Raw genomic sequence first — 25,472 nt, 5'->3', positions numbered from 1 at the left:
GCAGCGCCAGTGAAGGCGGGGGAGGCAGGCAGGAGGCAGAAGGCCGGCCGGGCGGGGGAGCTTCCTCCTCCTCTTCCTCGCAGCGAGTCTCCGCGCGCAGAGCGTACGGATCCCTCCTCCCCCCCTTCGCTGCCCGGTCCGGCGGCGGCCCCGGGAGGAGCAGGGGGCTCGAGTCCTTCCCTGCCGGAGCGGCTTGAGAAGCAGGTGAGAAACCGGCCGCGCCTTCACCACCGGAGAGGCTGCGGCGGCGCCCGGAGAGCGATAGGCCCCAGTCCCTCCCCCCTCCGGAGCCCCCAGTCAGCGCGGCCGCCTCCCCCGCCCTGGGCGAGCCCCTTCCCCCGGGCCGGCTCCGTGTCCCTGGCAGGACGATGGGCGGTGCCCCGCCCCCTTCCACTGCCCCCCTTGGGTTGACAGAAAGTTCCCGGTAACTTTTCCCCGCCCAGCGGGGAGCAGAGCCCGTATGCCTGGCCAGGCTGGGGGGTGGCCGCACCCCAGGAGACTATCTCTGAGGCGCGGGGGGGCAGGAGGATCCCGTCGGTGGCTTCCCCTCTGCCCGTCAGTCCCGTTCCTTGCAAGGGTGGCAGGGGCCGCTGTCTGTTGGCCGCTTGAAGCCTGGCAACAACTGCTCTGGGGAGAGGGGTCTCTGCCTTCCCTGGCTTGCTTTGATTGAAAGCCACAGCGTGTCTCATTGTTTTGAGAGGGGGCGAAAGAGCAAACAAGTTTATTGGAGGCTCCGCTTTTCATTTTCACTTACCACTCCTTTCAGTTTCCTCGACATTTCTCCACCAGGGCGCATGCTGGGAGGTGTGTGGTCAAGGTTTTTTCCCTTTTCCCTTGTAGTTACACCAGCATATGTTTTACACTGGTATTGATGGAAGAGCGTTTGTTTCTTGGCTTTAATTTTGACCACCTTGGCTCATAATGAGCCATATCCAGTATAGCATGGTCCAAGGCTGAATTGCTTCTTTTATCAGTTCAGTGCAAGCGCCCCCTCCCCCACACTATGTTAAAGAAGCACTATGTCTTGAGAATCTAAACCAGCAAAGTCAGGAAATTGAAAATTGATTTCCAAATCAACTAACTTGGCACCATTGTCTAATTATTATGTAGTATTGTATATTCTGTTTATTGTTGGGCATTATTACACCTGTGTGTCTAGCTGAGGCATGGTTACTTTAAATTTCTGACTTTTATATATATTTTTCAATCACAACACTTCACCAAGTCTTCTTTATTTATAAATAAAATAATTAAAAGCATATATAGAGAATACCTAGGCCTCCAGTCCTGCAGAGGCTTGTCCTTAACTTTATGTGCTGTGAGTAGACACATTGACTTGAATGGGACTATTTGCACTACATAAAGTTAAGCATGTACCTGAGTTCCCATAAGATAGGGGCCATATAGTGTGTGTATATATACATCTTATGCCTTAATTGAGATACATGCACTTGCTTGCACTTATTGTAATGTATGCAACTCTATACAACCTGTACACACACTGATATGGAGTGCTGCACTTTGCGTTGTCGGAGTGCAATTATAACACTATAGAACTTTATTCTCAGGACAGATTTCCCCAAACATACCAAAGAATTTTTGTCCTCATTTAAAACTAAGTTTATGTTTGTTCATGTTAAAATTAACTATTTTTAAGATAGTCTAGAGCAAACCTGTCTGAAAACAGTTTGTAATGTAGAGAATATTGGTGGGGAATGATGTTGTTTGCTTTTTTCACATGCTGACAGGTTCATAAAACTAAATGGAATTTTGTCATTTCACACACAGAATTAACCTTCGGCCACAAATCCAAGATGTGAAACTTCACTGTAAACCATAACTTTTTCTCTGAGAAATTATAAGAGTGTGAAACAGACATTGATAATGAATTTGCTTTCAAATATAGTTAGTGTAACTACCAAAGTTCTGTAATACAGTTTTAACACAGCTGTTTCTACTGACTTAATAAATTGCAAAATTGACTCCTTTACTGAACAGTAGAACTTTGGGCCTGAGCCTTACTCTTAAGTACGTACATAACTTTATTTACAAATGGTTCCATTAAATTCACGTGCATAAAGCTAAACATACACACAAGTTTTGTAAAATCAGGTAGTTGATCTGTAGTCGCAGGACAAGGTAGTGTTTGTGACATAAATGAAGCTTACACGTCAGAAGGACTATATCAAGTTTCCAAGAAAAAACAGTACGGTGCATGCAATTAAGTTTACAAGACAAAAACTTGAGTGTAAAACACTGACAGTGATTGCTCAGGTCTTTTGTTTGGTTTTCTTAAGTCTTTCACTACTTTGGATTCAAATCCTGAATGTTTGAAGTTGATCCATGTCAATGGGAGCATGATTGGGCCCTAAGTATATATCATTTGTATTTTATGTTATAAAGTGGATTTTATTTTATTTATTTTTTTGTCCTCAATCCATCTATGCCTGCAACTAACCTGGTATTCTGGCTCTATAGAAAAAAACAACTACTGTAAATCTAAAAATATATTTAAACTGCCAAACTTTCTTAAGCAGACAGGATGGATGAGGTTATATCTTTTATTGGACTAACTTCTGTTGGTGAGAAGGACAAGCTTTCGAGCATATGCAGAGGTTTTCTTCAGCTCTGGGAAATTAAGCAGCTGTGGGTGCAGGATTGTTCATGGGTTGCAGATTACAAAAGCCATAAATGCAGTGTTTCTATTCAGTCCATGGTTTTTAGTGTCTAGCAAAGTTATGAATTTAAGCTTCCAGGGACATCTTTTGAAAGTGTTGTGCAGGTTTCCTTTGAGGATGAGGACTTATAGGTCAGATACAGAGTGATAGCCTTTAGGGAAAAATATTGCAATTGACCTGTTGTAGAGTATCGGGGAAACAGTGACTTTGGCATGTAACTTCAGACTTTAAATTTGACCTATATTATACCAAAGTAACAGAACAGCAGAATGTCTTCTTCGAAAACATCAAGGGTTTTTTTTTTTAGCTAATATTCATATAACATAACAAACAAGAACATTTTCTGCTCTAGAAAGCAATTTTTTTTTGTTAGATGGGAGGCTTTACCTTCTTGTTCTGATATGCAATATACTTCCAGCAACTCCAAGAGAATAAATCAGAACTGTGTTTGTTGTTCCACTGTGGTAAATGTGTGTTGTTGTTACGTGTTGGTAAATATCTGTTTTGTGACAAATGTCAGTTTATATAACCAAAGCTTGCTTTATGAATTAAGTGGTAACATGACTTTATGTTCTATATTTTCTGTTTTAAAAGCTACTTATGAACAAAAGAAAAACCTAAGCAACACGTTTTCAGTAGACTAGTCCAGATGTTCATGCCACTACTGGGAAAAGTATGCTGTTTCATCTTTATTCATTGTTTGTTGGACTGACTACACTATTTCCATAATCTGGACACAGTTTGAACAAGCCATTTAATGTTAAGAATTTAGAAATTAATGTCCGTGCCAAAACAAACACTATCACAAGAACACTAGATTATTCTACTAGGTTTGACTAAACCAACTCTGTCAAATAGCATGCTTCCCCCCCATCCCTTCCCATCCTCCCAAAAACCCAAACAAACATTAGCTGTGTTTGAGAGATTCTAGAAGAAAATGCTCTGAGAACAGTTCTTGTGAAAGGTGTTATACACAGAGCAGATTCAGCACAGAAGTGGAAATGCAAAGTGTCCTACGCCACCCTACTAGTATGATTTAATCCTTCTCCTGGAGTCACCATCTCTGAGTGAGAAGGTAGGCTAATCTTCATGTTCACTTAAATCTCTGGCCTCTCTGGGAATGTCAACAAGGGTGCTATTTATGATGGTGGCTTTTGTGTTGTGGCAATCACTAGTTCTTTTTATATAAACCACTTCACAGCTGTGGTATGGTAACCACTTCCTGTGGCTTCTATGCTAGGAAAGATTCAAACCAGTGACTGAGATCTCAAAGGCCCCATGTTGCGTTACTAGTTGTCACCTTCTGTGAAAACACATCTGGAAAAGTGCCCAGGTGTATTTTAGACTTTATGATAATGATGTTGTTGTCGTCTTCTTGGCCAAGTATTTAGATTTTAGTTTTGAAGAGCTAAATCTTGGTTCTGTTGAAGTAAAGGACTCTGCTAGGTGCTCATCTAGCAAACAAATGTAAGTTTTTGCATAAGCACATTAGTAGTCCTATTGAAGTCAGTGAGACTATGCCAATGGATAAAGTTAAGCATGTGACAGCTATTTGCGAGATCAGGGGCTAAGATGTTAGTAACAGAAATAAACTTGTTTATAAATGGGTTTATGTTAATATTGTTTTTGGTTTAAAATATTGCTTTCAGACAAAAGTTTGAGTAAATGGATTGGCCTTGCCACATGCGCTGGAGATCAACAGACTTAGTTTTCAGTGTATAGCTGTGTCTCCTTAGGGGTGTTAAAAATCCACACCCTCGAGACACATAGCTATGCCGACTTAATTCCTGGTGTAGAAAAGAATTCTTCTATCGACCTAGCTACTGCCTTTCGGGGAGGTGGATTAACTACAGTGACAGGAATACCCCTCCATTGCTCAGTGTTTTTAAGAGTATACAGACCCTCATGGTCTGTCAGCCAACAAGAGAAGTTAATTCCAAAATCAAGGACCTTTCTCTGAGAGCTCTAATCTCCTGATGTACCACAGTGGGGGTTGACAGTGAGAGTGCCTTGGTTAATCTCAGCTGTCGGGACTGAGGATGGGGATGGAGATTTGTTTTTCTTGTCAGGAGTAGTAATATGTAGTGTTACAGGATATGGTTAGAGAGTGCAGAGGAAGTAATGACCACTAAAACCTCAGACTGATATTTGTTTTTCAATTTCTTGAATACTCCAGGAGGCTACACAGGAAATTAGATAATTTTTTTCCAGTGTGGCTTTGTTTTCTGTTTGCATTTTGGGAGTGGAGACAACTTGCTGGGTTTCTTGTGATCTTGAATGTGCTTCAGAGATGTGTGCTACATATGTTAAATATTCAGACCACGTCTACGCTACCATTTATGTCGCTCAGCAGTATGGAAAAAACACACACCCAAGAGTGACATAAATTTTGCCGGCATAAGTGGTAGTGTGCCCAGCGCTATGTTGGTGGGAGAGTTTCTCTAGCTGACATAGCTATCGCTGCTTGTTGAGGTGGTTTTATTGTGTTGACGGGAAAGCTCTCTCTCGTGGGCATAGAGTGATCTTACAGCAGCACAGCTGCATCGGTACGGCTGTGCTGCTGTGAGCTCGCTAGTGTAGACATGGCCTCAAAAATGTTTCATATGAGAGCAAACTGTTGACCAGCTCAGCTATGTAAACTTTAAATACTGACGCTGCTGCTGCATTTAAAATGATTCCACACACAAATGATTGGTACTTCAGGGCAAAATCTCCTGTGGATAAATCTGCATGCCCACTGAATACTGGGTGTTCTTTACACTAGATACTAGAGAAGGATGGAAAAGAGTAAAGAACACTTTAATAGCATTTACCTACCTGGCCTGATCCTACAGACTAACACGTAAATAACCTTACATGACAACCCCCATTGACAAGGTGGTTGCTCACATGAGCAAAGTTACTTGTATGTAAATCTTTGCAGATCAGGCCTATAGCTCACTTCTGAGGAAACTTGTGGGAGATTTCGTTGTTAGCAATCTGATATTTAAGGCTGGTTAATATTACTATAGAAACAACCATGCTGGAAGAGGCCCAGGTCCTCCATTGTTACTTTCTCTTCTGTGCACGTGTTTCTTCCCAATCTCATAACACAGATGAGGCCATAACTATGTTTTAATCATACCCTGAAGTTCATGGTACAAATATAGTCAGGGTCTCATCTGCACTACAATATATGTCTGGGTTTTTTTAACAGGAATGTGAGAGTGGGGGTAGATGGCCGAAGCCGTCATGCTGTAGCCCTTAGTTGCTTCTGCTAAGCCAAGTTTATGGAATACTTAGCTTTGGGAAGGAAAAAGTACAGTGCTTGGGCTAACTGCTAAAACTTTTAAAACTCGGTCTAATATGCTTACAGTTTTAATTGTAAGAACAAACAAGTGTTGTTGATGGGTGGTATTTAAGAGTACTTAAATAACAATATTAAACCTTTATCCACCACAATCTTTAGAATTTCTTTGATCCACAATCAGGAGTAGACATCCTACCAAAGAAAATCAATTAATAACTTTCTAAAATAAGTATTCTTAGGTGTTTTCAGTCAATAAACACAAGTGTTAGAATTTGACTTAAATACACAAGAAAAGGAATTCAGAATTAGGGCTGGGTCACTGCTTCCTCTTTCCATATAAGCTTTAAAGGAAATTTAAAGATTATGCAGTACACACTTTCACCACCTCTGAATGAAAAATCTCAAAAAACCTTACCTCGCTTCGATGAATGCATGCAACGTATCTATATGACATAGATAACATATTAGTATTTGTATTACTGCTAAGAGTAGAAAAAGGAGCATTTCCTTTACGTTACATTGTGTTATTGGTTAAAGTACATTCCATTAAGGAATTAATCTAGAACTATCAGTTAAACTGGTATTTCTCCTGGTGGTCTAATAACATAGTGGCCCTTCTTGCATCTGTGCATGTACAATGTAAATATACATATTTGAGGTCTGCCATTGCCAGGCCCAGATTGAAGAATTTTGGACCCCTGTACACTATGGAAATTGGGGAGGGGATTCACCTTCCTTAAAGCACTCCTGCCCAATATACTCCCCACACCACACAGCTCCCAGAATTCCCCTCTCTCCACCCAGTACCTTCCACCAGCCCCCACTTATTCTGACAAACCCCACACATCCCAGCAGCCCTGACATACATCCAACTCACTGCAGCCCCACTGGCTGCAGTCCCCAACATCCCAGCCCCTAACTTCGTCATCCCCCAACACACCCTGCTTAGCCAATAGCCCAGCCCCTCACCCACCACACCACACTTCCTGACTCAGAACTCCACTCCCATCTGAAGCTAGGGTAGCTCCTTCTGATCCTGGCTGCCCATCTCTGCTCACTCCCTTTGCCTGTCCTGCACTCCCATGGTCCAACACCACTAAGGTTTGGCCCAGTAGCCCCTGCATTCAGGCACCTGTTTTCAGTTCTCCTGCTTCTGTCCCTTCAGTTGTAGTTCATATAGTTTATTCATCGCCAGAATACATATATGCAGTATCAAACTAGGAGTGAGCAATGTGATTACCTTGAGTGTAAGGCTCAATTCTGGTCTCTAATATCCAAAAAGCTCGACAAGTTTGAAAGACTGACTGACTGGCATTGCACACTTCTTCCCATAGGTATTCTCTATGGAAATGATAAAGTCTTTGTTTTCGGACTGTTTTCTTAAAGTGTTATGGGATTGTATTTCAGGTCAATAGGCAAAATATAAATGAAAAATCTAAAAATGCAGCTACATCAAGTGCAATGGTGACTGATTCTTAGCTACAGTGATGTTCATGTAACATTCCAATAATATAACTGCATTTTTAAATATTTTTTTTTAAAAAAAGCATGATTTATAAATGGCAGAGTTTGAAGTCCCCTGTTTTTTAATTGAAAAAAAAAAACTATCCGACTAATTGTGTATTATCAATTTTAAAGAAATCAATTTTCATTTGTAAACTCTGGGATGTATTTATTTGCTCTAAATGTATAAAAACCTAAGTAGTGTTGTTTAATTATGGTTCTGGCTGAACTAACAATTTATCCATAGATCCCGAGACAAGTGATAAAATTGTTTTCATAAACTATCTGTCTTCTCTGGGTAGGTCTGACTAGTGCAAAGAACATTTTTGGTTGTAGCTATATTTTCTATTGGTAGAAGTAGTATACTGTAGCTGTTAAATCTAGGTATCTTTCTTCTTTTCTTTTAAACCCCTGAGAAGTCTGAGCTGCTGTAGGACTTCTGAATGCTATTTTGATTTGGTGTGTGCAGGGTGAAATGGTGGCTAACCTAACACGTAGTCAGTACAATGAAGTTAGACTATACAGTTCTATTGTATTTTCTGCCACTACTATTTTATGAATTATATTTTGAAATGTGTACAGTATCTCATTTTCATATAGTATGTGCAGTATCCACACAAGTGAATGGTTTAAGTTTTTTTTTTTTTTTTTTTGAGCCATTTTAAGGCTAGAAGTAATGTGACAGTTTAATTCAGAAGTTATTTTTATGATGCTTGACTGAGATTTGCAAATATCATTGATTTCAGCCTCTAGTCCTTTTAATCTGAAAAGACAGGGCAGACAAATTTAATGGTAAATCCTTCACTATTTAAATATTTTGAATGCGGTGAACTTTTTTTAAAGTCCTTGATCTGACACTGGCTTCTGATTTGCAAGTTACGTGATTTCAGTCAAAATCAAAATAACAATAACCCTTCAAATTGCGCAATATACCAATTTAACTATATAATTTTGTTAACTAATTAGGCAAAGAAAAATGTCAGTTTCTAGTGTGATTTGCTTTGAGATTTTAGCCTACTTATTTTAGGGCTTGATCCTGTTGACATGGAAGTCACTTGCAAAGTTCCTCTTCAGGGAGAGCTGGATTAGGCTTTTACACAATAGCTCCAGATTCTCTGATGGCATAAGTGGAGGCAACTGTATTGAAGTCAACTTCACTGAAGTATAAAATGAAGAAAACTTTTATCTGCTTACCCTAGCAGTGAAATTGGCCGTATTTTCTAAAGCCCAGTCTACGCTTCAAATTTATACTGGCATAACTATGTCACTCAGAGGTATGAGAAAAGCACGCGCCTTAGCAACAAAGCAAATTTTTTGTCAGCGTAGCTCTAGATATAACACAGAAGAGTGCTCCTGCTGGCTCAGGCTATGTCAGCTACAGAGTGTATGCTGGCATAGCCCCCTAAGCTATGTCTACACTAGAACCGTTACAGTGGCACAGCTGCAGCTGTGCTGTTGTAGCGTAGAAACTTGCTACAGGTCATGGAAAGGGTGGTTTTGTCACTATAGTAAACCCTCCTCATCAAGAGATGGTAGCTAAGTTGATCAAAGAGTTCTTCCGTTGACGTAATACTGTCTATGTTGGGGCTTAGGTCAGCTTAGCTATATCTCTCAGGGTGTGAATTTTTCATACCCCTGAGCGACATGGCTGTGTTGACCTAACTTTCTAGTGTAGACCAGCCCCTAGCATAGACACAGCCAATGTGGATGGAATTGTTTTCCTGTCAGTATAGGAGCACCACCTTCACAAATATTAGCTGCATCCACAGAAGCACATTTCTGTCAACATAGCTGCATTTACACTGGGGGTTTTGTCAGAGTAGGTATGTCAGTCACACCCTGACCAGCATAGCTATGCTGATGTAACTTGCAAGTGTAGGCCAACTTTAATGTCATTTGGGAGATAGTGTTCCTACACCAGCAGAAGAACTCCTCCCGTCTCTATACGCTGCAACTACAGTAAGGGGCTATGCCAGCACAACTATGCCGACATGACTATTCCAATTTGTTTTAACAAACAATATACTGTATGTTGGGAGTTACGCCACTTTTTTCTTGTTATATAATCATAGTGGTGTTTGTTCCAAGTGTTTCATTAGTGGAGAAGTCTATATAATCTTCCCATGTGCGAAGGAAAATTAAGTGTGTTTAAAGAAAACAAAATAAAGTAAAAAAACTGGACCAAATTTCTGCCTTCCTCTGTTCCAGTGTTCATCCAGAATAACACCTTTAACTTCAGTGGGTGAAGACATATTATGGCCTTCTATATAGTTACTAGATTTTATACAGTGATATCCAAATTGTAAATATGAAGGTTATCGAAAGCTAAAGTATCCAAAAATGTTAACAATTTGAATACAGTGCCTGTATATGCAGTAGTGTCTTACTCGTTTGTCTTATTGTATTTATGCGTGTTGAAATACCCTGTTTTTTAGTGATTCCATCTATTGGAAGCATTCATTTAATAACTGATCACTCTGATTTCTTTCAGTAAGCACTATATGATTTTACTTGTGGAGGACAAAAAAGATGATTGTAATCATTTGAAAATTTGACTTTTAAAAAATACTTAGAGCTAAATTTGAGTACCTTTTTATCAAAATTTTATGTGCATAATGAAATACCATAAAATGTAAGAATGAAGATCCACAAAATTCCCAGTCAAGCATCTGCAGTTCTGTAGAAATTCCACAAACCATACTCTAGGGATACTCTAGTTGAGCTGATATTGTAACTTGTGCTGAGTTAAAAGTCAAAGCAGGAGTTCTTTTACATTTGAGCTACCAAATTTACAAATAAGACACAAAAGTAACTTTTGGACTGATGAAATGCACTGAATCTTCAGCTTCTCCCTGGAAACATTCTGTACTTGTATCATCTTCAACTAGCTTAATCTATTGAGAGACCCACTGTGATTTTTTTAAAAAAATTCTTGCTGCAATTTCTTTGTGACTAAAGGACATTGTCAATCAACCCAATCCTCTCCATGCCAACCAACTGTCCCCCTTAATGCAGCAATTCAATTGAATGAATAGAGTTTCTACTTAAAGGATACAATTGGCTACCAGAGAGAGTGCCAAGTTGATTTAACTTTGCACAAGTGTGAAAGTTTTTAAATGGATACTGTCTACCAACGTTGGTCCAAAATTTCAATTGCCTGAAAATTGTAGTAATCTGATAGGGATTATGTCCAAATTTATGTGTGTAATATGTTATCCACTATTCCTTTGCAGTGAGAGTTAAAGTCCAAGAAACTAGGTAGACAATGTTCCTTGGTCAAGCAGAGCTGCAATGTTCTGATCAAATGTGCAATGTGACTTAAAATAGACATTTTTGGGACGTGCACCACTAAATTGGTGGAGGGAATAGAGGATTCATGTTGTAATCTGCTCCTCCACTATTGTTTAACAAGAAAATATGTGCTTGAAACACTGTCAGATGTGTGGTATAGTATAAAAGCAGAATTGTAGTCTACATGACTGTAACTTCCATGTGTACTTTAACAGATAAGTGTTAAAAACTGAAATATTATTTAACCAAACTACTATTTGAGCATGCAGTATCTTAGAAATACCTGTAACTGGTGGGAAAACTTTAATTTAAGAAGCTGACCTTGGTAAATGCAGCCCTATTAATACACCTGACCTAAACATCACCATCCTTATTCCTCTTGCCTTCCCAAACCCCTTTGATAAATTGTGTATGGAGAGGGTAGGTAGAAGTTTCTGGCTGCTTTCCTGCTATATGGCTGGCTGCAAGGTAGAAAGAAAACATAGCACTGAATCCTGGTGCAGTGCTCCTTCCTCCTCTTCAAGTGGTGTGAGCCAGAGAGCTATCTTACTGCAGTTGAGGTCTAACACACATGTCTTCATCTACACTATAGCCTGGAGAGAAGACATGGGAAAAGAGAGAGGAGAAAATCCAGGGGGAAGACACAGGATGTAGGAGACTTGTAGTGTCACCCAGAGGAGCCATGAGGTCTGGGGCAAGGAGATGTTAGTCAGGAGGTGTAAGGAAAGATGGAAATTAAATAACAGAACCCCCGGGAGGGAATAAAATGACTAATTTATAGAAGTTTGGGGGGGGATAGCTGTTTAGCTACCTATGATGGCATGAGCAGTCTATGAATGACATGAGATTGTCAATTGTAATTGTTGTAAAGGCAGCTAAGCTGCTAATGGAATAACGTATTTTATAAATTAAGACTTAAATACTCTCTTTCTTTTTTTAAGTTGCAGAGATTAGGAGCAGGATATAGGGCGACAGAAGGAACTAGGGTGAGGATGAGACAAAGCTATTTCCATCTGGCTTCTGAAAGAGAGAATGATCTTTTTGTTTTTGCTTTTTGTCTTACCATTTCCTACCGACAGCCTCCTGGGGGTGGTTCCCTGCAACTCTGCTCTTCTCTCAGCTTTTTCCACTTCATTTCATCCCTGTGAATATACCAGTGTGTTCCTCTGTGCATTTTTGCCCCCAAACAACAGCACAGTGGAATTTACGTAACCTTGTCACTTTCATAGCTGCCATGTGGTTCTCCCTAGCACCAGTGAAAATGATATGAGTTCTGTTAATTTCACTGCTGTCTGAAAAAGCAAACAGCATCAGAGGGTCTGAGTTGAGAAGACATCCTGGCCATTCATTCTTTTATATATGGAATGCTGATTTTTGCGACCACAGTGTTAAAACTTTTTTTTTTCTTTTTTCTTTTGAAAAGTGTAAATTTCTGCAGAAATTGATGGTATAAGCCCCTCACTTGCCAAGGTAATCTTCTTGCCCATAGTGAATGGGTGGGTAGACTTCCCTCCCCCTCCCCCAAGCCCTAGACGAAGATGTTAAATTTCAAGAATATTGTTTTATAGCATTATTAATAGTGAATTATATTTTCATTAGTCTGATACATTTTGTATGTCAAAATTGTAGACTGGGATAGGGAAAGACTGAAGTACATTGTGTTATTTTAAAGAAATATAATCTAATTAGAAACTAGCAAAAATGTCATCATGAAACCTGAAATTCTATTTGGCCTGGTTTACTGAAAGGCTTGACAGCACTTGGTAAGGCTGGGTTTATTTTCAAATCTTGGGAAGGGGTCTTTGGTTTTGAATGGACAATAAGGCAAAATTCAGTGTGTTTGTATAGATACTGAGAAAATCTTGGTGAGTTTGGCTTTGAGATTCAGGTTTCATCTGAAAGCTTCTGTGAAAAAACTGCAGTTTCATATAACTGCTGAATATATACAGTCTAATGTATGTCAAACATCGGATGCTTTGGTAACTTTCATATTTTCTTTAGTGTATGAAGCTACCAAATGGGTGGTGGCGATTTCTGCAAGAGTTCTGAATTTTTGTACTTTTTAATTAAAAATGTTTAAAAAGCAATATTTCTTTATGTACAGGCTACTAGAGAATCTCATTTACGAAATAATTCACCCTTCACCTGCCAATTTGTGTGGGGGGGAGGAGGGGTTTCCTACCATAAAAGACAAAGCAAACTGTTAAGATGATTGAACTGCTACAATGGCTCATCCTTTTGTGAGTGTACATTCATCGAATCATATTCTTTAGATTGAATGGGTGGGGCAGAGAGAATTTTTCTTCAGTAAATGTGGCCAAAGAATTGCAGTGGTCCACTTGAAGTAAAATTTCATGTTATGGATCTTAACAAAGAGACTGCTTAGAAATTTGCATTTTTTTTCTTGGAATGTTTACATCTTCTAAATGCCAGAAAACCATACAATAGATTTGATATTTTTAAAGGGAGTGGTGGGGGGGTTGGATTTCTGATTTCTGTTTGAAAATCAGAAAATGCATAATTTCTGTAATTTGAAAAAAAAAACAAATCCAGGGATGTTAGAACAGCAGTAGAGATGGGAAATGCCAATTAGGATATACATTCAAGGTGTTTGTGGTCACCTTTTGTTTGCAACTTTAAAACCACTCACTTGTTCCCTTGTGAGCCATTTCCCAGAATCATTTAGGCTATCTATCCCAGACTAATTTTGTGCTATGTCAACCAAAAATCCCAAAGTGGTGGTGTATGTAGTAATAATTTTCTTAAGTCATTGTTATATTTGGCTTAAGAAGATATTTACATATAGTGTATATACACTTGATTTCACATTTTGTAAGAATCAAAAAATATTAATTGTTACTGAAAAGTTCAGGAGTTACATAGTTCTTAACTTTTGTATTATAAAAGTACACTTTGGACTTAAATAAAGTAGATGTTTAGAATATGATATTTATGTTGCTAATAACACCTAAGATGATTAAAAGTAATAATATTTTCAATTAAGTATTTATTACTTGTATTACCATAATGCACAGGAGCCCTAGTCATAGACCAGGACCCAGTTGTGCTAGGCGCTGTATAACCATAAACCAAAAAGAATGTGTCTGCCTTGTAAGCTTGCATAATGAAAATTAAGTCTGTTTTACTTGCAGGTTCTTACAGTTGTTTTTACATTCCAAACAGACACATAGTATGTTTCCTTAGAATTTTTTTTAAAGTAATTCTGGAAACTATTCTATTTGTCTTGTCCCTCCCAACTCACTAACTTTGGAAAAGATCAGTTCCTGGACTCAGAAGAGCATGGACTAAAATTGTGCCAGGTCTCAGTGGAAAAGTAGTTGGGTGGGAGGCAAGTGGGTTGGATAGAAACCAAAGGATACCTTCGTCCTGTCCTCCCTTCCCACAAATAGGGCTGTGCAAAATCTGACTGAATACGTCATAGAAAAATAGAATTCTGATCATGGAAATAACCAAGAGATCCCTATAACTGCTAATTGGGGAGAAGATGCCTTAAAAATTTTTTTTTCAAACAATTTGTGTAGAATGGGAGCGCTGATTTTTTGAAAAATATGACCTATTTGCTACAGTGATAGTATTGCTATTTAATGTGACTGCCTTCATTTTCCTTATACCAGATCACACTTGTAAAAATCCTAGCTGATTTAACCATTTTATTTTCTCATAATTGATTATATATAAAGAAGAATGGAAAAATAAAATTTCTGGAGTTGGTGTACTTTTTTAAAGTTTACACCACTTTCTCTTTCCCTTCCCCAGTGTGTTTGCTTCTTGCATTTGATTCCCTCAGAGTCCTAATTTTCTTCAGAAGCACAATTTTTTTATTGTGAGGATGATTAAAAGATTGCAAATCACAGCCATTCATATATTTTCATCCAGCTATATATACAATTTTGTTTGAGAGAGATTCTTTCAGAAACCATCTTACAAATTTTACATATGATTTTCTGTATATGGTTGTATTATTTTAAAATAAAACTTCTTGATGTTTAGTATGTATTATCATTCTCATGAAGATGTCAAATGTTTGGAGTTTTTATTGAAAGATTTGCTCATTTTTTTTCCTATGGGCAGAGCTCTGACCACTGTGTGTGGGGGAAAATAGCAGTGCCTGCTAATTTTTAACTAAGCATAATATAAACCATTCCAGATACAAATTTAGGGTGTCTTGTAAATAAGAGAATTTTTTAAAAAGTTTAATTGGCAAAGTGGTCGCACAACCTTCTGAAATGGATTCTTACTCAGATCGCAACTATTGTAAACTCACATGATTATCATTCAAATAACATTATTAACACCATCCTAGCCACTATAGGTGTAGAAGCCCTCTACACCAACATTCCACACAAAGATGGACTACAAGCCGTCAGGAACAGTATCCCCGATAATGTCACGGCAAACCTGGTGGCTGAACTTTGTGACTTTGTCCTCACCCATAACTATTTCACATTTGGGGACAATGTATACCTTCAAGTTAGCAGCACTGCTATGGGTACCCGCATGGCCCCACAGTATGCCAACATTTTTATGGCTGACTTAGAACAATGCTTCCTCAGCTGTCATCCCCTAATGCCCCTACTCTACATGCGCTACATTGATGACATCTTCATCTGGACCCATGGAAAAGAAGCCCTTGAGGAACTCTACCATGATCTCAACAATTTCCATCCCATCATCAACCTCAGCCTGGACCAGTCCACACAAGAGATCCACTTCCTGGACACTACGGTGCTAATAAGAAATGGTCACATAAACACCACCCTATACCGGAAACCTACAGACCAGTATACTTACCTACATGCCTCTAGCTTTCATCCAGACCACACCACGTAATCCATTGTCTACAGCCAAGCTCTACGATACAGCTGCATTTGCTCCAACCCCTCAGATATAGGCAAACACCTACAAGATCTCTATCAAGCATTCTTACAACTACAGTACTCACCTGTTCAAGTGAAGAAACAGATTGACAGAGCCAGAAGAGTACCCGGAAGTTACCTGCTACAGGACAGGCCCAACAAAGAAAATAACAGAACGCCACTAGCCATCACCTTCAACCCCCAACTAAAACCTCTCCAGCGCATCATCAAGGATCTACAACCTATCCTGAAGGATGACCCATCACTCTCACAGATCTTGGGAGACAGGCCAGTCCTTGCTTACAGACAGCCCCCCAACCTGAAGCAAATACTCACCAGCAACCACACAACAAAAACACTAACCCAGGAACCTATTCTTGCATCAAAGCCTCTTGCCAACTGTGTCCACATATCCATTCAGGGGACCCCATCATAGGGCCTAATCACATCAGCCACACTATCAGAGGCTCGTTCACCTGCACATCTACCAATGTGATATATAACATCATACGCCAGCAATGCCCCTCTGCCATGTACATTGGTCAAACCAGACAGTCTCTACGCAAAAGAATAAATGGACACAAATCAGACGTCAGGAATTATAACATTCAAAAACCAGTCGGAGAACACTTCAATCTCTCTGGTCACTCGATTGCAGACCTAAAAGTAGCAATTCTTCAACAAAAAAACGTCAAACAGACTCCAACGAGAGACTGCTGAATTGGAATTAATTTGCAAACTGGACACCATTACATTAGGCTTGAATAAAGACTGGGAGTGGATGTGTCATTACACAAAGTAAAACTATTTCCCCGTGATTGTTCTTCCCCCTCCCCCCTTTACTGTTCCTCACACATTCTTGTCAACTGCTGGAAATGGCCCACCTTGATTATCACTGCAAAAGGTTTTTTTCTCTCCTGCTGGTACTAGCTCACCTTACCTGATCACTCTCATTACAGTGTGTATGGTAACAGCCATTGTTTCATGTTCTCTATGTATATAAAATCTCCCTACAGTATTTTCCACTGCATGCATCCGATGAAGTGAGCTGTAGCTCACGAAAGCTTATGCTCAAATAAATTTGTTAGTCTCTAACGTGCCACAAGTACTCCTTTTTCTTATTACTAACACTGGAGGCCAGCATCATTGTACAACATGTACTTCAGCTGTGTGGCATAAATTCTTGTTTGATGTGTGCTTACTTCAAAATACTGCATTAGTGGAGTTTGGGAACTGTTTGGTTTTCTCTAACTCTAGTTTCTTGATTTAAGGATGTTTCATTGTGGAATATGTTTGCTTTGGTCATTCAGAAACCATTGACATTTCTAAGCAACCTGTTGAGTTTACAAACTCACAGGGAAATTAGAAATATTTCATTTAATAGGCTGTGTGTGGGGGATGACATGAGAGGACTAGGGTTAAACTGTTACATCATTTACATTCAGTAATAGCCTTCATAACTATGCCCAGTTTTCTGAGCTGCAAAACATCCATAATTCCCATTGAAGCCAGTAGGAGCTTGATACCTCTGAGAATTAGATCATGAGGCTTTATTTTAAGGAGGGTGTGAGAAAATTGAATTTTTTAATAAAAGTACTTGCCCAACTGACTGTTATGCCAGTTTAGTGAAGGATCTCTGCTTTTCTCTTATGAATTTGTTCTTAGGGATTGAGGTATCTATCCCAACACTCACTTTCAGGTCAATAATATTTGAAGAAGTTCAGCACATCACACAATTGGACACTTAATTTGTGTTTCTTTTCACATTGAGTTGAAACTTGGAAAAATCATATACATTTCTCATTGTGCCTTAACTACTATGCTTCCCCTTTAAGGGTCTCTTTTCTACTCTCATGCTGTCTTTCTCTCCACAACCACAAATGGATCAGTACTGCATCACCACCATCTCTTGGTGGCTACAGGTGTCTATATTGGGTTCTCTGCTGCTTCTTCCCAATCTCAGTATTTTTGGGTCCTTGTCCTTTGTGAATAGCTGCAGAGCCCAGATCTGCTGCTGTTAATATATTGGTAAAACATTAAAAGAATTAAGTTGATGTGCTTCTTGACTGTTTCACTGCATTTAGCAAATAGTGTAGACAAAAACAGTGATGTTTAAAAAAAAACATGCAGGCTGGCCTAGGTTGACCCTAAGGGAAGACAGCACCATATTCTCACTTACTTGGAAGATGACGTTTGCAACCATAAGAATTAAAAGTTATTTCTTTGTAAATTGAAAGTTTGAATTCTGCAGAAATTCATGGCTTAGCAACCCCTCCTCCATCCACTAGGGAATATTTCTCATTCTCCACTTTCAGGCAGCCAAGTGTCTTTTTCATGTCTTGTATTAAATAGATCCCGGTTTTATCTTCTCACGAGAGAGTAAGAAACCTGCATGTAGGGGGTTCCTGTGAACCTAGAAAAAATCAGCCCAATATGAATTGGGACACTGGAATTAGAGAAGAAGTTTTAGGATGTTACAAAAGTTAATTCAGAAATGCTATTTTAAATACACACACACACACACACATACACACAGTACTTTTGTCTTTTTTGTTTTAGGATTTCCTTGTGAACAACTTTTTCCATGATAAAATTGTTTTTTTTTTTTAAATGCTTTGTAAATTAGACGTATTTTTAAAACAGCTTTGCATTACAGCTATCTTATAACAGCATCGCTACGGGGTATGTTTCAGCCCTCTTAATACATGCCTCAAGTATTACATGCAGTGTATTAATACATGCAGTGTTTTGCCTTCACAATGTATCTGTTTAATGCATTATTAAATGTCTTTTAAAAGTTGTTCATTTACTATCTCCATTGTTATTACTCATAATTTAAATATTTTTGTCGTCCAGCTTTCAACACGCCATAAACTCTTGGGAATAAACTATGAACTTGCCAAACTTACTTTTGCCAAATCTCAGCCTTTTTTAAAACCTATAAACTTTTTTTTTAAAGTAGTAAAACATCCTTTCTTCTTTTTTGATGATACTCTAGTAGCTAAAACAGTTCTTCCTAAAGCTCCATTTTCCAGTTTAGAAGAAAAAGAAAACTTACTACTGGGCTGAATTTGTTTGTTTAGCCTTAAGTAAATCTTTAAACACGAGTTACATACACCTGAAACAAGGTGGCATAATGCCTGATAATTTGCAATGGCTGATTTCTTTATATTTTTATAGATATAGATATGGGTGGGAATGGAAGAAGGAAAACTAAGTCTAAACCTGGAAAGCTGGTTGCCAATACATCAAGTAAAATGTTCACCTAAAAAGAGAATCATTTTTCTTTTTCTTGGTAAACTGATATTGATTATTTCTGGCTCTTCTCCTTGGTTTATAAAAAGAGAACTGATTTTTCCACAGGGCTTGCTCCTTTTGATATTCCATGTTCTCAGTGTGACCGGGGTCCTAGGAGTATCATGCTGAGATTGCTCAACTAGGGCAAACCCCAAAGAATGGGGCAGACAGTCCCCAAAACTGGTGGTTGTTCTAATACTTAGATTCACCAAGCCAGCAACAAAACAGCTTCTGCAATACCTTACGCGTTACCCAGAAGCCAAAAACAGTTCCCTTAAAGCCTTCCTTCCAGACAGCCAAGTCAAATATGATGAGGATTACTGAAAATCTTGTTCAACATATAAAAAGTTCTACAAATTCCAAATGATTGGACACATTACCACCCAGGTCAATGAATATTTCACATCTTACCCAAGTACATGCTTACAGCCAATTCTGATTAACAAAACTAAAATTTATTAAGGAGAGAGAGTGAGTATTGGTTAAAAGATCATTATACACAGAGGTAAGAATAGAATTCTTAGGTCAGTTTCATAGTAGAGATGGTGAGCTTTAGAGTTGCAAAGAGTTCTTTCAGAATTGGACTGAACCTAAAGACTAATGTCCAATATCAGGGTGACCAAGATGCAAGTGTAGACTTCAGTCTTTCGGCTCATGCTTCCCCTGATGAAGCTTAAGCAGATCTGAGATGAAAAGGATAAGGGCCCAAGAGGTGGATGTTTTTTTTTTGTTGTTTTTAAATATATACGGTCCCTGGGCAGCCTCTTGACAGCATGCGGTCTTTGGGTGAACAATAGACATTTATCCTAGCATTTGAAGTAGACCTCCTCTTTCCTAAGCATCGCTGATAATTAGCTAAATGGATTAACATAAGACAATTGCCTGTCTCCCGCCATTTACAGGTAGTTTGCTACATACTTCCAAGAGAAATTAAGATGGTGATATCACTACATGCACAGTTCATTTAAATGAATTAACAGAACACCGGGATAGACAGAAACTGTTTGGTTACATTATCAACCTCTAACAATATATATGTAAACACACACAACACACACATTATCTACTAATATGTAGGGTCCTACCAAATTCACAGCCATGAAAAATGCATCAGGGACTGTGAAATCTCATCCCCGCCCCCTGTGAAATCTGTATAGTATAGGATAAAAGCACAAAAAAGACCAGTTTTCATGGAGGAGACCAGCGTTTCTCAAATTGGGGGTTCTGATCCAAAAGGGAGTTTTGGGGGGGGGGTCACAAGGTTATTTTAGGGTGGTGGGTCACTGTATTGCCACCCTTATTTCTGCACTGCTGCCTTTAGAGCTGGGCGGCTGGAGAGCAGCGGCTGCTAGCCGAGGGCCCAACTCTGAAGCCAGCGCCCTGCCAGGAGCAGCGCAGAAGTAATGGTGGCAATACCATACCATACCATCCTTACTTTTGTGCCGCCGCTGGCGGCGGTGCTGCCTTCAGAGCTGGGCTCCCGGCCAACAGCTGCCGCTCTCCAGCTGCCCAGCTCTAAAGGCAGCACCGCTTTCCCCAGCAGAGCGCATAAGTAAGGGTAGCAGTACCACAACCCCGCCCCTCACAGTAACCTTACAACCCCCCCTCCCCAAATCCTTTTTGGGTCAGGACCCTGACAATTACCACACCGTGAAATTTCAGATTTAAATAGCTGAAATCTTGAAATTTATTTATTTATTTATTTTAATAAATCTTATGACCGTGAAATTGACCAAAATGGACCATGACTTTGGTAGGGCCCTACTAGTATGTGTCTAAAAGTTGAATCTGGGTCAATTAGCCTGCTAGTGTGTAACGCTTGCTGGCCCTGTGTCACACCTGGCCTTTCCCACCTCCCATTTTGTAATCATTCCTCTCTGCGCTGCCCCCCCCCCCCGTTTTCTTTTATTTCCTACAGGGTTAATCCATTGGTTTGCTCTGTATGATGGAATGGACTGGAAAGTGGCAGTTGCTAAAATGTTGGTAGGCTTCACTTTGCAAACTGTGGAGCACAGTGACTTACAGGGCTTTATGTGTGCTCTGGATAGTTTAACTTTACTGTCTGCAATATGGATAGCACAGTGGTGTCTGAGCTGCAGAATGCCAAGTTACAAGGAGAGACTGTTGAGCAAGTGCAGCACCCTCTGTTACATATCCCTAAAAGAGAGGTAGCTGGCATATCCTTAAGAGATTCATTTTTTAACGTGTTCTTTTTACTTACTTTACTTTAGCGCTCCTTGTGAATATGAAATGGATGGTTGGTTCTTACTTCAAAAACTTTTAGTGGTGCTTCTACCTGAAAGAGTGATGTCATTCAACACTGTTTCCTCCACCTTCTATAATGTCTTTCCTGAAAAGTCTTTGGCCTTTGCCTAAAACAGTTGCAGCAATTCCTGTTTGTTTTTCCACCTGCATTTTAAGATTTGTCCAAAGGGAAACAGACAAGGAATGGGAAATGCACAGTATGTGGTTTCCTGTTACCATTAAGCATTGCAGACTTAATATACACAATATATTCTGCTGAAATTGCTTGTTCTGAATTGGAAAGAGCTGAACACTTTGATTCATCAGGCCTCTGAGTCAGCGGGAATTAATATTGCCTTGTGAGATTCATGGGACCAAGGACTAGGCTTTCCCAGTGGCTGGCCCACAGTTGTGTAACTCCCTCCCTTCAGCTGTTGGAATTAACCAGGACTGAAGACATCTCTTAATACCTTTGTAATAGCAACAACCCAAGAATAGCCAAGTTTCACTTTCCAAAGACAAGAGGAGAGTAGATGTATTTCCTCTATTTTGTCCAGGACTGTAACACAGCAAAAATATCATGTCTACGCTGGAGAGCCAAGAGCATTTGTAGAAGGGCACTGCACTTTGCAGAGCCTGGTATCCGAGCATGGAGGAGAAATTGTTTAATAGGCACATCTGCACCACTCCATTGCTCATGTGGTCCTGCAGAGAGTGGGTCCATTGGCCCTGAACTCTGTGGGTAGGGAAGCAGAGGACCACATCTGTTCATCCTTGTGGTTTGCATTTTCTGGTGTGGATTGGTTCAGTGCTAGCTACTACTGCAGGTTGGTCACATTTCCTTTACCAGTCTGCTCTTTTATTTGGGTATTCGGGCATTGTGGTCTTTCCCAGTATTTGCTTAATAACAAAACTCCAGGATTTAACAAAACAATAAGAAAAAATGTTTGTCAGACTTAGATTCTACCAACATGAAATTTCTCCAGTATAATAGTGCTGTATCTGTCAATATATGAAGTAATACAATATAGGCAATATAACAGCAGTAATGATAGCAGTTGGCAACAATACACCTTGTTTTAGGTAAAATTTAGTATAACTTCTCTTTCAATAAAGCTGTTTAGTATGGAGTTGTGGGGGAGTGTTACTTTTTGTGTTTAATTTTGAATTTTTTTACTTAATTACATTTTTCCTTTTTATGCACAAAATAAAACAACCTTTTGTAGCATTAAACATACCGGAGTGGCTGTACTTGTTTATAGATATATATTAACTTTTTGTATTCGTGAAAAGGTTGACTTTTTCCAGCTGGCCTTCCTGACTACTGTTCAGCAGAGAACTTATTGACTAATGAGACCTGGGTATGTGGCCTTTGAATAAATTAGAGCTGCCACTTTTTACCAGTAATTGGGTTTAGACACTTTAAGCACTGCTTTTGTTAATATGCTAGTGATTATCAACTAAGGAAGTAATTAAAATGGTCACACTATTTTTATTCTGTCTACTGTTGTAATAATTTGCCTTTTCAAAATTAGTAGAGGCTGGGAGGTCTCATGAATTTTATATGTGGAATCAATGTTCTTTTTGTAATATCTTTTAAAAATCATCTTTAAGGTTTTTTAAAATAATATAAATACAGTAACTCCTAACTCGTTGTTACGTTGCTGATCAGTTAGGGAACATGCTCATTTAAAGTTGCGCAATGCTCCCTTTATAATGTCATTTGGCAGCCACCTGCTTTGTCTGCTGCTTGCAGGAAGAGCAGCCTATTGCAGCTAGCTGGTGAGAGCTTGGAACCAGGGTGGACTGGCAGCCTCCCTATCAGCTCCCCGTTCCCCCAAGTTCCCTGTGCAGCAGCCGCCCAGCAGGCTGTCAATTGCCAGCAGTTCAGCTGTCCATCCCCTCACTGCTACGTGCTGCTCTTGCCTTTTGCCTAGGAGCTGCTCCCCAGAGCCTCTTGCTTGCTGGGCGGGGGAAGAGGGGTGCTATTGTCAGGGTGTCCCCCTGCTCCTGCACCCCACTTACCCCATCTTCCATAGAGCAGGGGCAACAAACCACAGGGCTCAGGATGGAGGGAGCTTCCTGGCAGCAGCTGCCATCTCAGCTTGCTGATTAACTTGACAAGTCAGTGTACTCAGAGCGGGATCAGCATACTTAAAGGAGCGATGTGCCTCTCTCTTTCTTTCTCTCACACACGGGGTGTGTGTCTCCCCTCCTTCCATTCCTGCAACAATGAGTTAACCCTTGAGGGCTTAGCCAAGTGCTAGTTCATCATTTAGCAGTAAGGCATTCCATGGGAAATATCCCACCCTCTGACTTCACCATCTCAACCAAGCTTCACAACCATCATCGCTGCGTACCAGTATTAAATTGTTTAAAACGTACGTGTGTGTGTGTGTTATATAATATAGTCTTTTCCAGGGAAAAAAAATTCCCTGGAACCTAACCCCCACCCGCCATTTACATTAATTCTTATGGGCAAATTGAATTCGCTTAACATCGTTTCACTTAAAGTCGCATTTTTCGGGAACATAACTACAGTGTTAAGCGAGGAGTTACTGTAAAGGTCTCATCTTGCAGCTACTTCTGCTCATACTTAACCTTTATATTTGTGAGTAGTCCCAATAATGCATAATTGTCTGCAGGATTGGAATCAAAAATAGCAATTTACAAAAGATTTGTGTATGTGTATGTTTACACACTTTTCTTTTATTGGAAACGAGTGTAAACTAAAGACCGTATTCTAATAACTCTGGATTGCTACCTCTTCCTTCCCTGCTGACCCAAATCATTGACGCTTCTGCTGTTCCTGATACATATATTTATGCATCATTCAATGTAAATTGCATTCATCTCTATAATCTCTTATTTTATCAGTTACTATATAAATAATGAAGTGCTCATATTAGGCAAACTCAATCCCCTCTATCTATTATTCGTAGTTAGCATATAAAGTATGTCCATATCTTTCTAATTAGTTTTTGATATATGAAGTAAGAGACATTATTTTTTTAAATTCTTAATTCTGTAAAATGGTAAAAATCATAGATTAAATAATATAGGATCATTAGAAATATAATACATTAGTGTTTTGTCTTTATGAATAAAATTAGGTTTGGCAGAATTTGACTTTTTTAATATAATTTTGAGGATAAAATTGATTCTTTTAAATTTTTCTCTTTAATGACAGTAGACATTGAGATTCAAAACACTAAAGCTTTGCAACTGTTAAAACACCAATTGTTAACATCGCATGTCAAAACATACAATATAAAACATAAAAAATCAGATTCTAAAGTTCTCAAGCAGCATTTTTCTTTCTTTGCTTATCAGTAAATTTCTGTTGATGGAAATATTTTTTTCATGTGTTTGTGTGTTCAGTGAAATCAGGTACCTACATTTACTAATAAAAATCTAATCCTTCCAAGCATAAATAAAACCAATGAAAACATTGCAAGAGGCTTCTGTATTTTTCAAATAGTGAGATAAGAATTAAAATTAATATAACACATTTTAAATATGTAACAAAGGATATGAGAAAGAAGACAGAAAAAGGAAAATATAGAGTGAGAGGAAAGGGGTAGCTTTAACGTCTCCCTCATTTACTACTAAAGTACCCTGTTCCTGTTTATATGATCTTTTGTTTAAAGTAATTTGCAGAAGAATGTGCACAGGCTTGTGTACCTTCTCAAAGTATAACTAGACAAATGTGCAGAAACACAAAGTTCCAGACTTGAACCTATTCCAGTATGGTAGAAAATCCCTGACTCTTCCATCATCTACATATAAGCAATGGAGCAACCATAAGTAAAATTTGAATCCGCTTCCATTTATCTCGCTCATATTTTTCAAAGTTCAAATTCCCCAACATACAAGAGTCTGGAATGCTGGGCACCAAAAAGCCAGAGAATTTTGTTGAGTGTGATGGAGAACAAGTGATCAATAAGAAGGTAATTATGAACAGGACCACTGAACTTGAAATAGGAAAACATGTTGATCACAATGCCTCCAATGTTTGTCAGAGAAGTGATTTGCCATCTTGTTCATATTTACTGGTATCTGGTACAATGTGTTATTATATTTTATGCTGTATTATATTTTAACTCTTACACATATTTTGAAATGGAACAAACACAAAAGACACTATGAAATCTCAAACCTCTGGCATCAGAGCTCTTTCCCATTTATTCGTGAACTCTTCTTTAACAGGCAGGGAAGACAGATTATTTTGTACAATCTTCCCGTAACATTCTGAGGTTCTTTTCTTAAAAACAGGATTTACTCAAAAACAAA

The 25,472-nt window shown here is 39.1% G+C and overlaps 1 protein-coding gene across 1 annotated transcript in view; it reads left to right on the top strand.

Annotated features, from left to right (window-relative positions):
* Positions 1–48: 48 nt before the first annotated feature.
* YES1 (YES proto-oncogene 1, Src family tyrosine kinase) overlaps positions 49–25,472 on the top strand; it is a 68,106-nt gene continuing 42,682 nt past the window's right edge. Inside the window, exon 1 of the mRNA XM_048840409.2 lies at positions 49–204. The gene's annotated coding sequence lies outside the window, so the exon portion shown is untranslated. The remainder of the gene's footprint in view (positions 205–25,472) is intronic.

Source organism: Caretta caretta, chromosome 2 (assembly GCF_965140235.1).
Source record: "Caretta caretta isolate rCarCar2 chromosome 2, rCarCar1.hap1, whole genome shotgun sequence".
In the NCBI taxonomy this organism is placed as follows: domain Eukaryota; kingdom Metazoa; phylum Chordata; order Testudines; family Cheloniidae; genus Caretta; species Caretta caretta.
The sequence above is the reverse complement of the archived record's forward strand: the minus strand, read 5'-3'. Positions and strand labels throughout refer to the sequence as shown.